We start from the raw sequence: 20038 nt of genomic DNA on the forward strand, positions 1-20038 counted from the left end.
AAGTTCCTTGCTGACCTGACCCGAAACTTCAGCCTACAACTGAAAGATCCCTCCCCAAGCGTCCCTCTGACTCCGCACAACCAATCTCTGGCCTTTTCGACTGCAGACAAGTATGGTTCTAATTCTGGTAAAGCTCAGGGCTTGGTCTGGACCTGAATACAACTGAAATTTGCAATTAAGCAGGAAAATCTACAGATACTGTGGTTGTAGTTCAAGACACAAAAGTGCTGGAGAAACTCTGCAGGTCACACAGGATTGATAGGAAGTAAAGGGTAAACTTGCAGTGGCTGCTCCGTAACCAAGAATATCTCCAATCCACATCCAGCGCACCAATTTGGCTATACAAAAATTTCCAGGCAATCAAGAGGCAGGAATTTGTACTGAGTAACATGTGCTCATAATATGAGATGGTACTGGGTGTAGATAGCATACCTTTCCTGAAATGTCACTTCAACCAAACTGAATATTAGAAGTGAGGAACAATGTACGTACTCGTTGGGCCAGATGTGTGATATTCTTGATAAAGTATGTCTGCTGAGTTCATTTAGCAGGATACTTGATCTTCTCTCTTTGTTCCGTTATTGTATATTGAAATGAGATTCACACACAAAAAAAGAATTTTTTTTATATGTGCAAAATCTTGAATTTACCAAAGTGGTTTACCACAATCCTGGGTGAGATTTGGTCAAATAACACCAATGGGTAGTGATTCATTCCCTAGTTTGCACCATAGAACTTTAAAATAGTGGTGTTTGAATTGTCTCTAACAATGTTGTTAGTTCTTTTGAAAAATTCAACAGTAACAGCTCCAAGGGTGATAATGATTCATGTTTAGTTGGTATAGTGTGGCTGTGAAGCAGAAAGCCCCCAGAGCAAAACCAATAATGACTCCCACAGAGTCATTACCTTTGCACTTTAGATTGTCGTATTGACGAGAAGTTATACCCCTGCACTGGAACAGCACGTGTTGAAAGTGCCCAGCAATCAGAAGGTCTGCCGTATGGCAGGTCCTATGGTATATCTTCACTGTTTCTCGGTGAAACTTGTTTTATACTAATTAAATTGACAGCTGTGCCCCTTTAATAAAACAATATTGTGGTAACAACCATAAACACCAGACCTTTTCCACTAAAGCTGCAACTTCAAAACACCATTTCCTGAACTATGAAAGTGTGTCGTTAGTATTACGTGCCTCTGCCTGTCGCTGAAGATACAGGCAGTATCGACTTACTTTATTCCTAATCTGCTGGAGGTGACTTGATGCTCAAAGCCATGCCAATCGAAAATGGTGATGGGGCTTGCTTGATGTAATGGAGTCACGTGGATGGCGCAAAGCAACCCTACCCTGGCACAGTGCTGCAGTGTCGGGCTACTTCCTCCCAGCTCCAGCCAGTTGGGGCCAATCCTCCCCTCCAGTGCTGTCTGTGTGGAGTTTGCATATCCTGCCCGTAACTGCATAGGTTTCTGCCATGTGCTCTGATTTCCTCCTCTATTGCAGAGGTGTTCAGGCTCGCTGATTAATTGACCACAATGTATTGTCCCCAGTGTGTAGGTAGTTGGTAGAATGGTGGGTGGGTGGGGGGGGGGGGGGGGGAAGGGTGTGCGGGAGATTGATCACAAAGTGAGGAAAATACAAATAGGATTATTGTCAAAGGGCCGGTTCTGTGCTCTTGACTCTATAACTTCTGCAAAACCCATCACACTGGAAATGCCATCCTCCCCCAACCCCCACCACAGGCTTTGCTGGTTTTAATGCTTCACAAAAACCCTTCACATTCAAAAGCAATTAATACCAATGAACCAATTAAAAAAATATATATTAAAATAATTTTTAAATATCTTTTCTAAAAATCACATGACCATCACAGTTCCACTAGGCAAATGAGAATGGGGATGCTGAGTGGGAGAGGTGGGGAGGAACAAGTGAAGGTCGTATATACGTTATGTGGAGCACGAGAAAGGGATGAACATTGGCTGCAATACCCAGTTGGAGATACTCAGCAGGTCACAAAGCAGCCATAGGAAGTAAAGGATAAAGAATATTTCGGGTCTGGGCCCTTCGTCAAGAATGAATGTTGGGTGGTACCCCAGGAGATGCCTCTTTTATGCACCCTTCAATTTGAACATTGTTTCTCAGTGTAACACTTCACCTTCCACCAATGCATCTTTGCCTCATGAATGCACCAGAGCGCAGGCCCACATTATGTACTAAGATTCAGGAGTGGAGTTTGATCTCACAAGGTCCAGGCATAGGGCCAAGCCGACCCAGCTAATTAAAGCATTCATTGAAATGCACTTTAAAACACATCCATTGTGCAAAGTTGTGCAAATTCTTGCATCGCTTACTTACAAGTTGAAAAGCTAATCAAATTGTGCAACCTCTAACCCAGATTCTCAAGAGAAAATCAACTTTTACGGGTAAAGTTGAAAGATGTGCCTGCAGGCAAAAGCCTCCACAGTCATGCTGGTAAAGCTTGTTTTTCCCAACAAAACAGATGATGTCACTGTGAAGGGAACTTGTTTTGCTGAAAGATTCCTTTCCTCGTACATTGTGACCAAGAGAAAAAAATGTTTAAGATGATTGAATATAAGGGAGTTTTTATTTCAACCCTCCATCAAAAATGCAAAAGAAGAAATCGACATGCAAAATATTCCTTCTCAAGTTACTATGAAATAATTTAATGGCATCTATTTTTTGCCAAGAAGCCTCGAGTGAATTTGAGAAGGTAATTTGCAATCTGAAAGGCTCTTCAGCCTCCAGTGAATTAACAAATCAGATAAGAAATAATTTTGAAAAAATTATTTTAAAAAATCTATTTTAAAACATTTTCTCCAACAAGATCTAATGTGATTCATCCAGACTCCACATCCTTTTAATACTGATTAAGCCAGGATACATATAGGTCATACAAAAAAAAGAGATAACCACTGCATCACACAAGCACACTCAGCACTTCCTGAAAGCCAGCTATGCACAGCATTTCCTTAAAGGGAGAGATGCACATAGGTTCATGACTGTTGCCTGAGAACGCTCTGTAAATGCATGTCTCTATGTTTATATGGTGGTGTGCGTGGGTGTGTGTGTGTGAGAGAGAGAGAGAGCTCTGTATGTCCATAATACCTGAAAGCTCTGTATGTCAACTTACTGAGGGCTCAACATGTGCATACTGTAGAGCTCGTCGAAAGAATCAAAGACTTGTTGATCCAAACCAAGGCTTTTATTAGCAAAAGACAGGAGCTCTTCACAGGTGGCCGACCAGTCCGGAATGATCCGACCTGGCTAGGGACACAACCCTTTAAGGCCCAGACAGTAGGCGTGGCTAAGCTCTCAGCCAATCGCTGTAAGCACAGTCATTACACTCTAGATACTGTAACTATATACATTGGTGATAGGTCTGTACTATCACACATACACTGTAAGTTTTGATCGTATTAGATATGGAAAGCTTCTGAAGTAATTATGAACTTCCATTCGCCTCAGCCTCAACTTCAGGGTTTCTGTAAAAGTAGAGAGAGAAGCATTATCCAATGATTTAATCAAGCAATCCAATGGGCATCAACAATAAAATGTTACATTTATATAGCAACTTTTTAAATGTACCAATCATCCCTTGGCATTAGAACAAGACATGACAGAAAATTAATGCCAAATCATATAACGAGGTGTTGGGACAAAGACATAGTTTTGAAAGGAGATAGAGAAGTGTAAATGCTTGGTAAGTCAGAGCTTAGGGGCATGGTGACTGGATATGAATACCAATCTTGCAGTCATTAAAATCAAGCACGATCAAATGAGCAAGATTTGAAGAGTGCACAGGGCTTGGAAGATTATAACAGTGGAGGAATTTCTAGATTTAGGAAGGGGCAAGGAAGAGGGCAGTTTCAAAACTGGAATGAGAATATTAACATTGAAGTTACAATGGAATGAGTAATTATTCGTTTTTAAATGGGTAGATGTCAGCCAGTATGAACTTCATGACCCAAAGGGTCTGTTTCCATGCTGTATGATTCTTTGAATCTATATTGCTTAAAAAGAACCAAATACAGGCCAAAAACTATAGAATGCTAGGTGAACAGAGAGTTAGAACACAGACAACAGAGGGTTGAAAGATGAAGGGAGGACAAAAGATTCTGATATTAGGGACATTGGAATAGTCAAGATCAGAGGTTAAGAAGGGCATGGATCAAGATTTCAGTGACAGACACGGAGGAAAGTCTTGCAATTTAACCAATGAGTGGCTTGGGTTCATATAGGGTCAGATCTTACAGTAAAGCAGTGATCAGGTGGTTAACTTCAGAGAGTTGCCTATGAGAGGGATGGAGCTGTCACACAGAAAATAAAGTACTGCTCAGAAACAGGAACATCTTGGTCCATTTACAATTCATTCCAGGGGATCATTGAAAGGTGAGGGGGGTGGGGGGTGGAAGTAAGTGATAGATACAACAAAGAGTTCATGAAATTTCAAATTCACATTTATTTTTATCCCTGGCAAAGGCTTTAAAATGAAAAAAGGAACTTGAAGGTTAATCAAACTTTTATTTTGCAAACAGGTTCAACCCTGATAATCCAGTTTGTATTCAAAATCCTACAAATTGTTCTTTGCGTTCAGGCAGGGTACAGTTTCAGCCTCAAAACTCCGGTTTAATTCAAAGTGCACCCAGCCACCTGCATTCACCAGTCAGTGCATGCTTTCATGTTCACTGCATGCTTCTGTGCTTTGCATGTCAACAAAGTAAACAGTTTGCAGATATAAGGAATCAGGTTAATTGTTGTACTTTATTTGAATGCAAATACCAGTGTAGCCAGTGAACTTGGGGAGGCTTCATTGCAAGAGATGATGCACATAAATAATGTCTAGACTGCAGGCGTCAAGTAAAGTTCTATTTACAGCCAGAAGCATGTTGGGTAATAATGTTGTTCCTTTGGCCAGTATCTGAACTGTGATTCAAAGACAAGCACTGACATCACTGGCTTTTTGTCACTGCACTTTTTGGAGGTGGAGAACTGATTATTTACAATAGGAAGAAGTGGTCCTCTGGCATTAGGTAAAAAGAATATTTTTGCTACTAATTCATCTGGTTAACCCAATTCTACAGTTCAACTGTTTGATTCTATAGCACTGGAGAGATAATAATCAAGGCTCTTTTGGTTACTGAAGACTTTGAAAAATTCATCTGTTTGATGTGTGAATCATACCCCCAAAAATCCCTTCATTGGTGCAGGTGGCATTTAGAAAAACACCTGTCCTTCCTTTCTGTGCTGAGCTAGGTAACTGGTGTTAATGCGGAGTAAAGAAACACCTTCCATTTCAGGCAGCTAGCATATCTTATTGCCAAGATACAGTATAATGTTCCCAATTATTGCCAGAGCACCCTCTACTGCACCAGTGTGGTTCTTTCTGCATGTTACAAAACTTGCATACCCAACACCTTCATACATTTCTGATTGATACATCCTGCCTTTTCCAAATGGATTTAATGATGTTGCCTTGTGCACTCTGGGAATCCGAGACTGCCCAAAACTCATTTCCCCATGTGGATGTTACAGATAGCAGTCAAAAGAAACCATTGTTCCCTATAGTCATAATCTAATTCTTTAATGTTTAGTTTTCTGTTAATACAGAAGTTCTTACAATATATGGATCAGTGAAGCTTCAAAAATTTTCCATTTCATAAAAACGAGACAGTTTGAGTTTAGACATGTATATTCTATGTACGACTTTAAATTGCAAAAGGCTAAGAGTAGAGGACCAGCCTCGTCTGAAAAGTTTATATTCAAATCTCGTTCCCAATCATTCTTAATCCCAGCCATTGAAGCTGATCTTAAATCCAATAATTCATTATGGAATATGTGATATTAATCCACCTTGAAGAGAAAATTGTGTTAAAAAAACAAATCAAGAAAATTAGTGTCTGAAATTCGAGGAAAATCAGAAAGCATAGATTCAACAAAATGTCTAATTTGTTAATACCTAAAAAAAATGTCTATTGGAAAGATTACATGTGGCATAGTCAAAGAAAGCAGTTATCTCGAGTAAAAGGATCCTTATAATTTTGAATGCCTAACTGAAATCTACATCCATCGTCGATGGTTCAAAAAAATGATTATCTACAATAGGACTCACCAAAGAAAAACTATTAAGACCAAAACATTTCCACATGTTTTGGGAGTGCCAAAATTTAAGAGAGTTTTTGGAAAGACATTTTCCAAATGTTATTCATGATTTTTTAAATCAATTAGAGTCTATTTCACGTGAGCCAGATATAGCTCTGTCTGCAACTCTGGGCAAAGGTTTAACCTTTACCACGCTGATGGCCAGGTGAGCAATTTTACTGATGGAAAGATGATTCTTCTCCTAACCATGCACACTGGCTACATGATGTAATGTGTTAATTAAGCTTGGAGAAAATTAAGTACAATATTGAAGATGGAAAATTTCAATTTGTAAAGATGTGGAGCCCATTCTTGGAATACTGTTCTGATTGGAAGAATCTGGGATTTTGCCATCTGATGTCTCGAGGTCGTTATCTGATTCCAAACTTTCTTTTGTATAACAATGGTAACCTTGATTAGAGGGAGGGGTTAGATTAGTTTTAGTTTTATAGGTTTTCTTTGTTTCTTTTTTCTTTTTATCATTTTTTTAATCCAAATAATTTGATAATTGGGTTTAATTATGTACATTAAGAATATGTTAATTGCTTTGGTTTCATATGAATAGGCAACTGGCTAATGCTGTTATATTACTCTTTCTGATTTTCTTTACATGTATATGAGATGACTGGTTATATATCTCATTGAATTTTGTGTACAAGTTTATATATTAAACTCAATAAAAATATTTTTGAAAGAAATTCTTACAATATCCAGAAAGGTAGTCAAGATTTTAGGGACATCCTCAAGGAGTTTCTTGTGTTTCAGCAGCGTGTGTATCTGAAACAAATTTAAAGCGACAGTGATTTTTATTAATTTGGCTGTTCCCAGTATTTATCAACTAGTTAGTGAACCTCACATAGATATTTGTACAATGGGAGACCAAATGTCAAAAAAAAGTAGGAACAATTTGATATATTTTCTTTTCCTTATATTTTCTGATCTAGTCCTTTGTTTTCAACCAACATAGTTATTACCTCAATTGGATTTACCATATGCTCAGTGAAACATGATGAAAAATAATAGTTAACAGCCACGGGACCTGGACTGAAGTATTGTATCATGTTCATGTATCCAAGATCAAACCAGACTAGATTTTATGTGGTACATGAGCACTGTCCACATTTATATTAGTCACATTTGTATTTCAAGATTTAAAATTATTTTATTGTCATGTAATAAGACACAAAATGTGCTCAAGTCAGCTGTAAGGCTGACAGAAATTGAGCAGAAATTGCTGGGTGACTCTTACAGTCAGATAAAGAAAAGTGAAAGAGAGTCCCCGCAGAGTCACTGAGTGTCCGCTCCCACAGCCTCTGTAGCCGCACAGACTCCCGTCCAAGCCATCGGCAACCTCAGCTTTGGATCCAAACCTCTGACATGATCAGGATATATTTCTATTTACAGGATATATTTGTATTTATATATGAATATACTTATCTTCAAAATCAGTAACAAAATTATTATCTCCGAGGCTGTAGAAGTTTCCTTTACTGGTGAACAGTGTTTGCAAACAGTGAACTTTTGGACACAGTTAAAACTTTCCACATAAACATCAGTTTACCAAGTGGGTTTTATCAGCCAATAAAACAGAAAGAAATGTCCTAATAATTCTTAGTGGATCCAAAAGTAAATCCCTCAGTTGTAGCTGAGGAGAGCAGTGTATATTTTGTAGCAGGCTTGGTTGAACTGAAGGTAAATGGAATGATCAACAGGCTTTAAGATGCATTTCTAAGGAGAGCTATGTCTTGTAAACTTGGGTGATGCTGAGCGCTGCTGATTGGGCTTGCATTGACAGCCCATTCCTAATTATTTGAATGAGGTGAGTGGTGTTCTTCATCACTCAGACTCTTCCTGGTGAGGAAGCACAGCGTTATTAGGTAAGGACTTCCAGGATCTAGTTGCAAGGCTGGTCCTGCAGTATAATAAATCTCCCTGTCAGGATGGTGTGTAACCTGACGACAGTGGTGCTTCCATGCATTGGCTGCTCTTGTCCTTCTTGCTGGTTGAGTTTTTGTGTTTGTGCAGTGGTACCAAAGTATCCAAGACGAGTAAATGCAGCTCATATTCAGGGGTGGCCAAACTTTTAATTTTTAATTTAGACATTCAGCACGGTAAAAGACCATTTTTTCCCATGAGTACATACTGGGGGTGTTGGTTAAGTAGGCGGCGTGGGCTCGTGGACTGTTACTGTGCTGTATGTCTAAATTAAAAATTAAAAGGTTGGCCACCCCTGTAATGTAGATAGTGTTAGAGGAAGGTAAATGTTTGGATGAACAGGTGGGGTACCAACGAAACGGGCCACCAACAAAGTGGGCCGCTATGTCTTGGTTGGAGCCCTTGAGTATCTCTGGACCTGCACTCATCCAGGCACATCACTCCTTCTGTACCTTATCAATCATGAAAAGGCTTCAGGCAATCAGGAGTTCTGTCATTGTAACCAGTTTTCTTCTTTCTTTTTTTCTTTGGCTTGGCTTCGCGGACGAAGATTTATGGAGGGGGTAAAAAGTCCACGTCAGCTGCAGGCTCGTTTGTGGCTGACAAGTCCGGTGCGGGACAGGCAGACACGATTGCAGCGGTTGCAGGGGAAAAAGTTTTACTTGAATTTAAATTATATTGATCAAATTCAAGGCAACATGTTATAGAGTACAGTTAAACTTAATTATATTGATCAAATTCAAGGCAACATGTTATGGATTACAGTCTCCTGGGTGGCAAAGATGTTTACTGCTATGCTGTAGAATGGTGGAAGAATGGGGTGAACAAAAGAATAAGCATAATAAATATTTGTTTTACAATTGCTACCACTGGTTTTCAGAGAAAATTCTCTCTCTCTCTCTCTCTCTCTCTCTCTCTCTCTCTCTCTCTCTCTCTCGCTCTCACTCACTGTGTTAGATGTCCTTTCAAATATTAACAATGCAATTTGTATCAAGAGGCAAAACTACTTTAAGATAAGGAAGGTGTTTGCAAGGATAAAGGTTGTAAGGGCATTTTCGCATCCGACAGGAGCCACCATTTAGGAGAAATCAAGGGAAGGTCTTTTTACAGTGTGTGAAATTCTGTACTGCATGGGCAAACAGGACATGAATGAGAAAAGAATAGAGGCATATGTTTTGGAGGAGTGAGATTACTTGTAAATAGATCATAGGCACTGTTAAGATCCAATGACCAAATGCCTGATTCTGCGTTTTTAAGTCCACACAATGACCTGCAAAATGTTGAGACTGATGCTATTTTTTTCCAGTCCAGTAATGCTTTGTCACTTCTACAAATAAATCTGTACTGTTTGTTAGTCAAGAGGTATGTCTAGTGGCCACACTAGGCAAGATCCTAGTTGACGAATATACCTCGTTCTTGGATTCCTCGTCAGTTTGTTTGCTTTGCTCGTGGACAAACAAGACCAACAGCTGTAATTTAAGTTTACAGATGCATCCTTGCTAAACCTTGTTTACATTGAAATTCTTAGTGTCTTTGGTTATAAATCTAAAGCAAAGACATTTTCACCATGGGAGATTAATCAGACACTGAGTGAAGTGCCTTCACCAAATCAGAATGAATAAATATGTTGTCACTCACATAAATTCAAAAGCAACCTATCAAGCAGACACCCTGAGGCAAGTAATTCAAGGGAGGTGCAATCAATTCTTACTCATTTTCATTATTCACCTCCATCGCTGTCTTCCACTTGCATCAATGACTGCCTGTCTATATTTTGCTCATACCATGATGCTCAAGCTAGCAATATTGGGGATGTGTCTTTATCTCTGCCATATATAAGGACAAGTTTCTCTTGTGTCTTGGTGTGAGCTTGCAGGCGCCTCAGATTGAAGAGACTGCCATCCGTGCGGTACCGGATGTAAACAGCGTCTTCATTGTTGGGGTCTTTCATGGCTTGGTTCAGCATCATGCTGAAGAAGATTGAAAAGAGGGTTGGTGCCAGAACACAGCCTTGCTTCACGCCATTGTTAATGGAGAAGGGTTCAGAGAGCTCATTGCTGAATCTGACCCGACCTTGTTGGTTTTCGTGCAGTTGGATAATCATGTTGAGGAACTTTGGGGGACATCCGATGCGCTCTAGTATTTGCCAAAGCCCTTTCCTGCTCACGGTGTCGAAGGCTTTGGTGAGGTCAACAAAGGTGAACTACTCTTTGCAGACGATGCCGCTTTAGTTGCCCATTCAGAGCCAGCTCTTCAGCGCTTGACGTCCTGCTTTGCGGAAACTGCCAAAATGTTTGGCCTGGAAGTCAGCCTGAAGAAAACTGAGGTCCTCCATCAGCCAGCTCCCCACCATGATTACCAGCCCCCCCACATCTCCATCGGGCACACAAAACTCAAAACGGTCAACCAGTTTACCTATCTCGGCTGCACCATTTCATCAGATGCAAGGATCGACAATGAGATAGACAACAGACTCGCCAAGGCAAATAGAGCCTTTGGAAGACTACACAAAAGAGTCTGGAAAAACAACCAACTGAAAAACCTCACAAAGATAAGCGTATACAGAGCCGTTGTCATACCCACACTCCTGTTCGGCTCCGAATCATGGGTCCTCTACCGGCACCACCTACGGCTCCTAGAACGCTTCCACCAGCGTTGTCTCCGCTCCATCCTCAACATCCATTGGAGCGCTTTCATCCCTAACGTCGAAGTACTCGAGATGGCAGAGGTCGACAGCATCGAGTCCACGCTGCTGAAGATCCAGCTGCGCTGGATGGGTCACGTCTCCAGAATGGAGGACCATCGCCTTCCCAAGATCGTGTTATATGGCGAGCTCTCCACTGGCCACCGTGACAGAGGTGCACCAAAGAAAAGGTACAAGGACTGCCTAAAGAAATCTCTTGGTGCCTGCCACATTGACCACCGCCAGTGGGCTGATATCGCCTCAAACCGTGCATCTTGGCGCCTCACAGTTTGGCGGGCAGCAACCTCCTTTGAAGAAGACCGCAGAGCCTACCTCACTGACAAAAGGCAGAGGAGGAAAAACCCAACACCCAACCCCAACCCACCAATTTTCCCCTGCAACCGCTGCAATCGTGTCTGCCTGTCCCGCGTCGGACTTGTCAGCCACAAACGAGCCTGCAGCTGACGTGGACTTTTTACCCCCTCCATAAATCTTCGTCCGCGAAGCCAAGCCAAAGAAAAAAGAATATAAGGACACTGTTTGACTTGCTGAGTTTCTCCAGCTTTGTGTTTTTACTTCAATCACTGTGTCTGCAGACTTGGAGCTTAATGTAGATCCTATTATGTGTGTAAATGCCCAGCAATTTGTGGGGAGAAAATGATACCTCTTGCTTTGCAAATTGTCACAACATTCTGTAGTGATTTGTGTCACTTCACCATAAGTCTCGCATAAATGGCAGCTAACCATCATAAGTTCTAAGATATTGCAGCATTTATCCATTAATTGCACATTCAGAAAGTTATGGCTGATGTGCACCAGCCTATATCCCTCACCTAATGAGAATCATCTTCCTATATTATTTGGCAGTTGGCCTAATTAAGGAACAATTGAAAGCATGGAAGCTCCATCCGACAAATTAACAAATGAATGGAAATATAAGTACATTTTTGTAATATTTTTCTATCATTCTTTCATTTCACCAAAAGTGTGTTTTCAATTTTCTCTCAATAAACAATCTGTCACTGAATTTCTATTGTTCCCTTTCCTCCATTCTTTTGTTTCCTTCTCAACCTTTAAATCTCATTCATGAAGGACGTGCCTTGTGATCTTCTTGCAGTAAAACCCCTGGTATCCGGCATCTGTGGGGATTAGTAGATGTCAGATAAGTGTATGTGCCAGTTGCTTGAGATTGCATGTTGCGTGATTGGCGAACTAACCGCAAGGGGGTGCCAATTTTAAACTTTTGTATTTTTTGCCTATTTATTTTTCCACATTTTCTTTTTGCCAGTTGCTTGATTTTGGGATAACACGGATTTTACTGTACTTGCTCTGATCCTAAGGCACCTCATTGATCCTATGATCGTGTGATCCTAAGGTCATATCCTATGATCGTGTGATCCTAAGGTCATATCCTATGATCGTGTGATCCTAAGGTCATATCCTATGATCGTGTGATCCTAAGGTCATATCCTATGATCGTGTGATCCTAAGGTCATATCCTATGATCGTGTGATCCTAAGCTCATATCCTATGATCGTGTGATCCTAAGGTCATATCCTATGATCGTGTGATCCTAAGGTCATATCCTATGATCGTGTGATCCTAAGGTCATATCCTATGATCATGTGATCCTTATTGCTCTTTCTCGCATCACGCTTTCAACAATTCAGTGCATCAGCCTTGCATTAGATTCGAGGGGATACTCCAAATAATGTGACACGCCACACTGCTCCAGAATATTTCCATACATGTGTGTATAGGTGCACTCATGTGTGTATGTATGAATGAATTCAATTTCTATTCTATGAGTTTGTGAATGCTTCCTCATCCCTTTGGCCTTTATACTCATATTTTCCTCATTCCTCCTGCCTAAATGTACCATTTAAGTACTTCCATTGAATACTTCTGGAATTTGCCTCACATAACTCAATAAAAAGTTAGTCTGAACTTCTTTCAGAAGTTTAGTGATCTTATTCAGTGACTTTGCACTCTGAGATTAAAACAATGCCATGTAGTCACAGACAGAGCATACAAGTTCCTTTAAGGTAATAGTGGAGATCAGGATTAAGCCCTATTGCTGGAGGTTTGAAGCAGCAATTTGACTAGTTCTGCCTCTGTGCCATCCATAATCATTGCAGTCTTGCTTGAAAGGCAAGGAAAGACAAAGCCTCCAGTAACCTGCTGATAACAGTACCCTCCAACTGGATGGCATTAATATCAACTTATCTGGTTTCCGTTAACCACAAACCCTCCACCTCCCACACCTTCTAATTCCCCCAATGCCTTTCCCCTTCTCTCTCTCCCTCTCTTCTCTTCAATGTGTTTCCTTTCACAGAGCCAAAATCAATTCTTGCCTGTCCTCTTATCATATCCAATTAACACCTTTTGGCTGTTGGTCTGGATTCTTTCACCTTTCTCTCATCATTCTTTACTCAGACAGCATCCTGTTTTTTGCTTGGAAGAAGGGCTCAAACACAAAACGTCAGTAATATATCTTTACCTTCTATGGATGCCACGAGACCAGCTGAGTTTCTCCAACATTTCTGTGTTTTTGCTGCATCACACAGTGTCTGCAGACTTTTGTGTTGCACTCAATACCCACTCAAAACCTGTTTGGGATAGAAGGCCATTTGGGAAAGGCATCAGGTGTTGTATGCAAATAGATCTGCCTTGTAAAAGGAGTTAATACTGCCAGGTATTGTGAAAAAAACTGGTGGAGCAGGAAACTTTTTAATGTAATCAAAAAGGGGGAAGGTAAAATATACAACGGCTTTTTGCCCAGGGATAAGGAACATGGGGAAAACAAGAAGAACTAACCAGCCTAAAATGATCAATCATCTGTTTAGAAAAATGATGTGCAGCATTTTTGGGACTGGTGCATTGTTAAGATTGAATAGAGATCACACTCCAGCCAAATGCAGGGAAGTCATGTGCTGTGGAGGTTTTGAAATCTAATAACTATTATTAATCTCATAATTGCTTTCATGAAATAAACAACATGAATGCATTTCTTAGACTCTTTTGAAAAAATACCTTTCTTGACTGATATCACAAAGTTGTTTGCCTTGCCCATGTGGGGTGCCATTGTACATGTGAGAATTAGAAAGGTTATTGGGTAGTCAGATCCTGTGACAAGCAAAGGAATGGAATATATCTTTTAACTCAGTGAGGAAAATATCCCAAAGCCACCCCAAATTGAAGAATGTTCCCTTATGAGGTAAAAAGATTGTGATAATGCAATGATGAATTGGAAAACAAGTTATAAAATATAATCTGCTGCAACATCCAAATGCCGGTTTAAAGAATAAGGACTCTCTCCCTCCATTTTCTTACATACAAACAGAATCCAAATGTCTCCTTCAGAAAAACATAAGTAAGCAAGGCCATGTGTCTGAAGTTTACACAATCACATCAGGAAAAGTTTAGGAAAAGTTCTTGAGGGGAGATATCTTGCAATCTGAAGCCAACTTGTTCTTTATTGTGGTAAGATATTTGCTTGGCTTCTGAGCCATATTCCCACAGTCTCACTGAATATCAGATGATATATTTTTTGTACTGGCTGAGTTCAGGTTGTTTGGACATTAGACAGGAGGGAGACTTGGAGAGATATCAAACATGTCATGTCTTCCAGGTGCACTCAAACTCAATACGGGTGCTCAGAGTGTCAATGTTTGCTAAATATCTAGCTCTTATTACATCAAAATTACATGTTTGGGTCAATCAGGATGCCAAATTAAACTAACCTCATCTACCTGTCTGCACATATCTCTCTATTCACACATCCATCTAAATGATACAGATGTTGATATTACATCTGCTTCTATTACCTACATTGACAGCATATGCCAGGAACCTACCTTGCCTCACAGATCTCCATTAAATGTCCCCCTTCTCACCTTAAATCTATGCCCTCTAGCAGTTGACATCTTCACCCTGGGAAAAAGATGGTGACTCTCTCTCCCATCAATCCTCTCGTCATGCCTCAGCTTCTGATGTGCTAGAGAAAATAATCCAATATTGTCCATTCTCTCCAAAGCCTACACATCCTTCCCAAAGTATGATGTTTAGAACTGTGTGCAATGCTTCAAATGTGCCATAACCAGTTTTATTCAGCTGCAACGTGTATTCCCAAAATGTATACTGTAAAACCCCTTTTATCTGGAATTCAAGCAACCGGCAAAAAAAATTGTGGAAAATAAATAGCTGAAAAATACATACGTTTAAAATTGGTGTGCCTTGCCGTTAGTTTACCAATCTATGCAACAGGCAATCTCAAGCAACCATAAAGTTCACGAATCCAGTATCTATCAATCCATGTAGGTGTTGGATGCCAGTGGTTTTACTGAATTCAGTGATTTTTTTTATTCTCTGTGCCTCTATTGATGAAGGCAAGTATGCCATATGCCTTCTTTATAGCCCTATTCAGATTTGTTCTCATTTTTAGGATGAACTTGTGCTGCAAGATCCCTTTTACCTTAATGCTCTGAAGGGTCTTGCCATTTGTTGTATACTTTCCACTTGCATTCGACCTCCTAAAATGCAACATTTTGCACTTGTCCAGTTTAAACTCCATCTGCTATTTCTCTGCCCAACTTTCCATCTGATCATCACCCTGTGATATCACTTGACATCATTTTTTCACTTATTAATAATAATTCCACTGTTCAACCCTTGCGCATAATGCATCATAATTAGAGCAGAAGGTTTTTTTAATTCAATATTAACATGGTTTGCACATGTTAATCTGCTTCTAAAAAGATGTTTTACATGGAAGTAAAGCTCAGCTCATGGTTTTGTGGCTGTGTATAAAAAGTTGTCACATATCAGACTCAAGAAATACTCAAGAAATGGTCATTATTCAACTGCAACAAGGGAAATTCCCATTGCTATGATAATTAATGTGCCATTTATAAATGTTTCACCCCTTAGCCTTTATTCCTTATTCTGAGCTCAAAATTCAAGAAGCTTGACAGACTAGATACAGGATTATTGGCTTTTTTTCCTGGCTGGAGTGTGAACCTGTGGCCGAAGTCTCAAACTGTCAGTATAGAGATGAACAGAAATGTCCTCAGAAGGCAATGAAGCTTTGGAATACTCCAGTCAAGAGGCACGTGGTGGCTCCGACAAGAAAGTTAAATAGAGATAAATCAAAGAATATTGGGGCAGTGCAGGAAAGTGGCACTAATGGAAAGGAACAGCCATGATCTCAATGTGCAGGCATCAGGGGTCAAATGGCCTACTGCTGCTTTTAATTCTGACCATGTGCTCGCCATGGATATTGCTTGATTGGCTGAGTATTTTTGTTAGTTTTAGGTTTACAGCATCTACAGTATTTTGCATTTGTTTGCAGTACATATCCCTGATGCTTGCAATGAGACTAACTACTACAGGCATGCAACATTATTGCAACATGTGGTTTGGAAATAGTTAAGCGACTCCATGTGCATTCTTAATGCTTGCAGTGACTGTTTAAGAGGAAACATGTAATGGGTAAGTTATAAGAGCATAGCAGTGTGTTATTAGCAATTCAGCTGCTTATAGCAGGTTCCTTTTCCCTCGGCATGAGAAAAGCCATTACAACGATGATATAAATAGTTCATCTGGCTGCAACAGACTTTCAACAGGACAGAATGTAATCGGTGTGTTATAAAACTGACTATTATATGCTTCCGCCTTTGCCTTCTGTGTAGTTCTGGACTTCTGGAAATTTTACCTCCACATAATCAACATCAGACCTTTAATGAACATTTCTCCCACTGTTCTGACTAAAGGGAGTCCAAAATCTCTCAGACTTCAGCAGCTGACATCCTTCTGCCAACTGGATGCCAGCCAACCTATTTCCCTTTAAATGGATATTTTCTTTGCGCCTTTAGAGGCAGCCAATTTATCACAAGTGTAATATAACCTTCAGCAATATGAATTATTGTAGTGTTGGAATGATTCTTTTTTTCTTACCCTATATTTGTTAAAGCTGGTAAAAAATCTCTGACTGGAAGGCAGACACTTTGGCTTTGGGTGGGTTTCTTTTTTCAAAGTTGATATTTGGAACATTGTGGGAGAAGACAGTAGCAGCAGTGTTTAAACCCTGCAGAGTGCAGCCAAGGCCAAGACTTGGCGTGACTGGATCACTTTCCAAATGGCACAAGCAGGCCAACTTCAAACCTGTGAATAATAATCTATCTGTGACTGCCTCTGTTAGTCGCTGGAAGAGTCTGTTCCCTCCTAAATATTTCTCTGGCTCTTTATGCTGTGTCTTGTGGCTTTTGCGTGTGTTCAATTATGAGCTGAGCATCTGTGTTTGGAGGCTTTTCTGAAACTCAGCTTCAACTGAAACATTTCCTGAATAAAAAAAAATTGCAGTAATGGTGCAGAGGTTCAAAAAGTGCCAAATGGATGGGTGTAACTGTTAAACATATCGGTTAGGTTTTGTCAATAGGAGTCAGAAAACTTTTTATCTCCTTTCTACATAGAGAGCTTACTACCTCTGTGCATAATATTACCTCATCCTTACTTTAGGCAAAGCTACTCATTCTCAGTACTGGAAATATGGTTATGCATCACAACCTTCTATTTTAGAATGAGGAACCAAAAGCTTTTCTTTTTTGCTGGGGAGGTGGTTGCACTCACTGGATAGCATGCTTTCAGACATAGATTCCTGATGTGGTGTAAGGAAATCAAGTGCAGAAGCACTGGCAATTTCGGGTGGCAATCTTGATGCTTGGTGATAGTCAAGAAACATGAAGGTTTGCAAATGTTAAGCCTGACTCTCTTTTTTCACTCATACCTTGAGGAAGAGCTCAGACCCAAAATGTCAGTAATACATCTTTACCTCATATGGGCACTGCAAGATCGGCTGAGTTCCTCCAACATCTCTATACGGGGCGAGTAGGTTAATGGATCATGTAGGTATAATTGGGTGGTGCAGTCTCATGGGCCAGAGAGGCCCGTTACCGTGCTGTATCGCTAAATTTTTTTTAAAACTAAAATTGAATAAAACAATATTGTGCTTTGTGGTGCACTTTTGACTGAAGGCGTAACCTCCTGACTAGAGAGTTGCAAATTTCAAATGGTCATTGTCCCATCTCAAGTGGAGCTGCTGAGTGGATAGATGTGTTGGAGACATGACACTTTCCACCAGAGAGAGCGATATTTCAACATCACTCTCTTGGGATGGCGGCAAAAGGGTCAGGTGGGAACATCCCCCTTTCTATTGTCAAGTGTCTCTCTGCTTTTGGCACGGGGTCCTTTGACTTCCACTCTGGGGAAGTGCTGCAGACCTTCTGCAGATCTGCTCTGTTGGTTAGCCTGCAGGAACTGCTTTCTTTAGAATGGGTTGTCTTGTTAGTTGAATTTTTCTACAGCGTTTTTCAGAATTAGTGGCCAAGCCAAGAGTCCCCACTATCATTGCCCTGTGAAATCAAGCCTATAGTTTTGATTTTGTGTTTAGTCTAATGCATTCACACTGATCAATTCAGTGTGCATTTATAATGGTTAATGTTATATTTAGTTGTTTTGAAGATCATGAAATACAGATGCTATTATAGCCTACCATGAAGCACAAACTTTCCAGATCAAAACCATGTAAGAATCCAACTATAAACTGTCGCTTTAGTTTAACAAAGCATTGCATGAATGGATAACTCAGAGATCAAACTAATTGCTTGTATTTTCTAGCACTTATCTCTGTGCTAAATGGTTCCTGTCAAAGACTGTATGATTTGTGTGTGTGTGGTGGAACACTGAAATACATGCAATGTACTGATTGGCTAGCCCCAATACTGTAACTCCCCCTCAGGATCCCTAATAAAGGCAGTACCACCCAAACCCTTCCCTCAGTACTGCCTTGGAATCGGGCCAACAGCATGTAAGAGATGCCTGTAAGTTTATAATGATTAAAGCCTATTAATCTTGACTTCTGGTCTGTCGGGTCCAATTGATAGCACTACAGTGTATATTGTCTACCTTGTTTTTAACTGAACATGAACGAGAAACACAGCCCATTGGCTCCTCAAAGCAGGTTGTGAAGTTACACTCTCCATATATTCTGGGGTCCCTAGATGGTAGAAAATGAAATACAGTTTACATTCCAAAGATTGCATTGAAGCGAGAGGGAGAAAGGTGCATGCTGGGACATCAGAAGACAAATAAAAAGAGAGACTCCATTCAGGACGCTGCCAGAAATGTGCTGATGAGCATTAATGATATTTGCAGTTTTGCTGCATCTTGTCAGATTACAACATGTTAAAACACCCTTCACAATGCATTGCTCTGAAGTGCAAAGAATGTTGCATAGGAAAATACTGTGATCAACAGCTAACAATCAAAAGAAGGGTTAATTTTACATGGATTTACCTGTTAGATTTCTGGTCTCTTGTTGAAACTTTGCTGTCCACTGCATATTTTCTTGAAACCAGCTGGATACCTGAGGGTGGATGAAGGCCCACTCCTGTCTTTGCACCATGGCAAATCATTATTGACAGAGCCAATTCAAATTAAACTCTTGTGATTGCCAATATACTAAGGCTTGCAAGTTAGGATTAGTTGTAAATGCCTCACTTCAAGTCATGCTCAGACTAGTTCTTCAGCACATTAATTATCAATTAACATGTTCCTCTAGTTGTTCCCTTGTCTCATCTCAAACCTTAAGGATCGGCAGGAAAGTACAGTGACTTTTCAGTAGATTGTTTAAAGGCTGTCTGTGAAACCTTTTATTGCAGGCACTAGGCACATTTACAGTACAAGAATTTTCAAAGAGATTTTTGTCACTTCTCATCCCTGAGCCACATAAAGATAAGCCGTGGGTTTGGCCAATTCTGACGCTGGTGTAATTGCTTCAGTGCTGCCAAATATGCTCAAAACCAGGCATGCCCTGCATCCATAGTTTGTACTGTAGTGGAGCAAGGTCAAGCACCTTCGGGATTCAGTTCAGCTTTAAAAAATATTGAACTATTGTAGACTAATATCTGTGTGGTGCAGCATGTTGCATTCACATTGCCAGCTCTTTATGACCCACTGCCCAAACAAGCTCAGCCATGACTACCAAGGTTCAGTATTTTGCTGAATCTTAGAGTTTTGTTAATCAAATGGAAAAGGCCTGGACATTCAGTGCATGAAGATTATTTCAACGGGGTGGCAAGTTTAGCGAAGCGGTGAGGTCAACGCATTTACAGTGCCAGCAATCCTGGTTCGAATCCACTGCTGTCCGTAACAAGTTTGTACATTCTCTTTGTGCCTGCATGGTTCTCTCCCACCCTCCAAAAATATAT

The 20038-nt window shown here is 40.3% G+C and overlaps 1 protein-coding gene and 1 long non-coding RNA gene across 2 annotated transcripts in view; one reads left to right on the forward strand and one right to left on the reverse strand.

Moving 5' to 3' along the window:
• The window catches only part of runx3 (RUNX family transcription factor 3), a 70978-nt gene that overhangs the window by 25782 nt on the left and 25158 nt on the right, over window positions 1–20038 (forward strand). The window lies entirely within an intron of this gene.
• LOC138741464 (uncharacterized) lies at window positions 3282–19335 on the reverse strand. Its single transcript, XR_011343506.1, has 3 exons — window positions 19125–19335; window positions 6860–6931; window positions 3282–3498 (listed from the first exon to the last, which is right to left on the reverse strand). It is a non-coding gene; the product is annotated as an uncharacterized lncRNA (long non-coding RNA).

Source organism: Narcine bancroftii, chromosome 8 (genome assembly GCF_036971445.1).
Source record: "Narcine bancroftii isolate sNarBan1 chromosome 8, sNarBan1.hap1, whole genome shotgun sequence".
NCBI lineage: Eukaryota > Metazoa > Chordata > Chondrichthyes > Torpediniformes > Narcinidae > Narcine > Narcine bancroftii.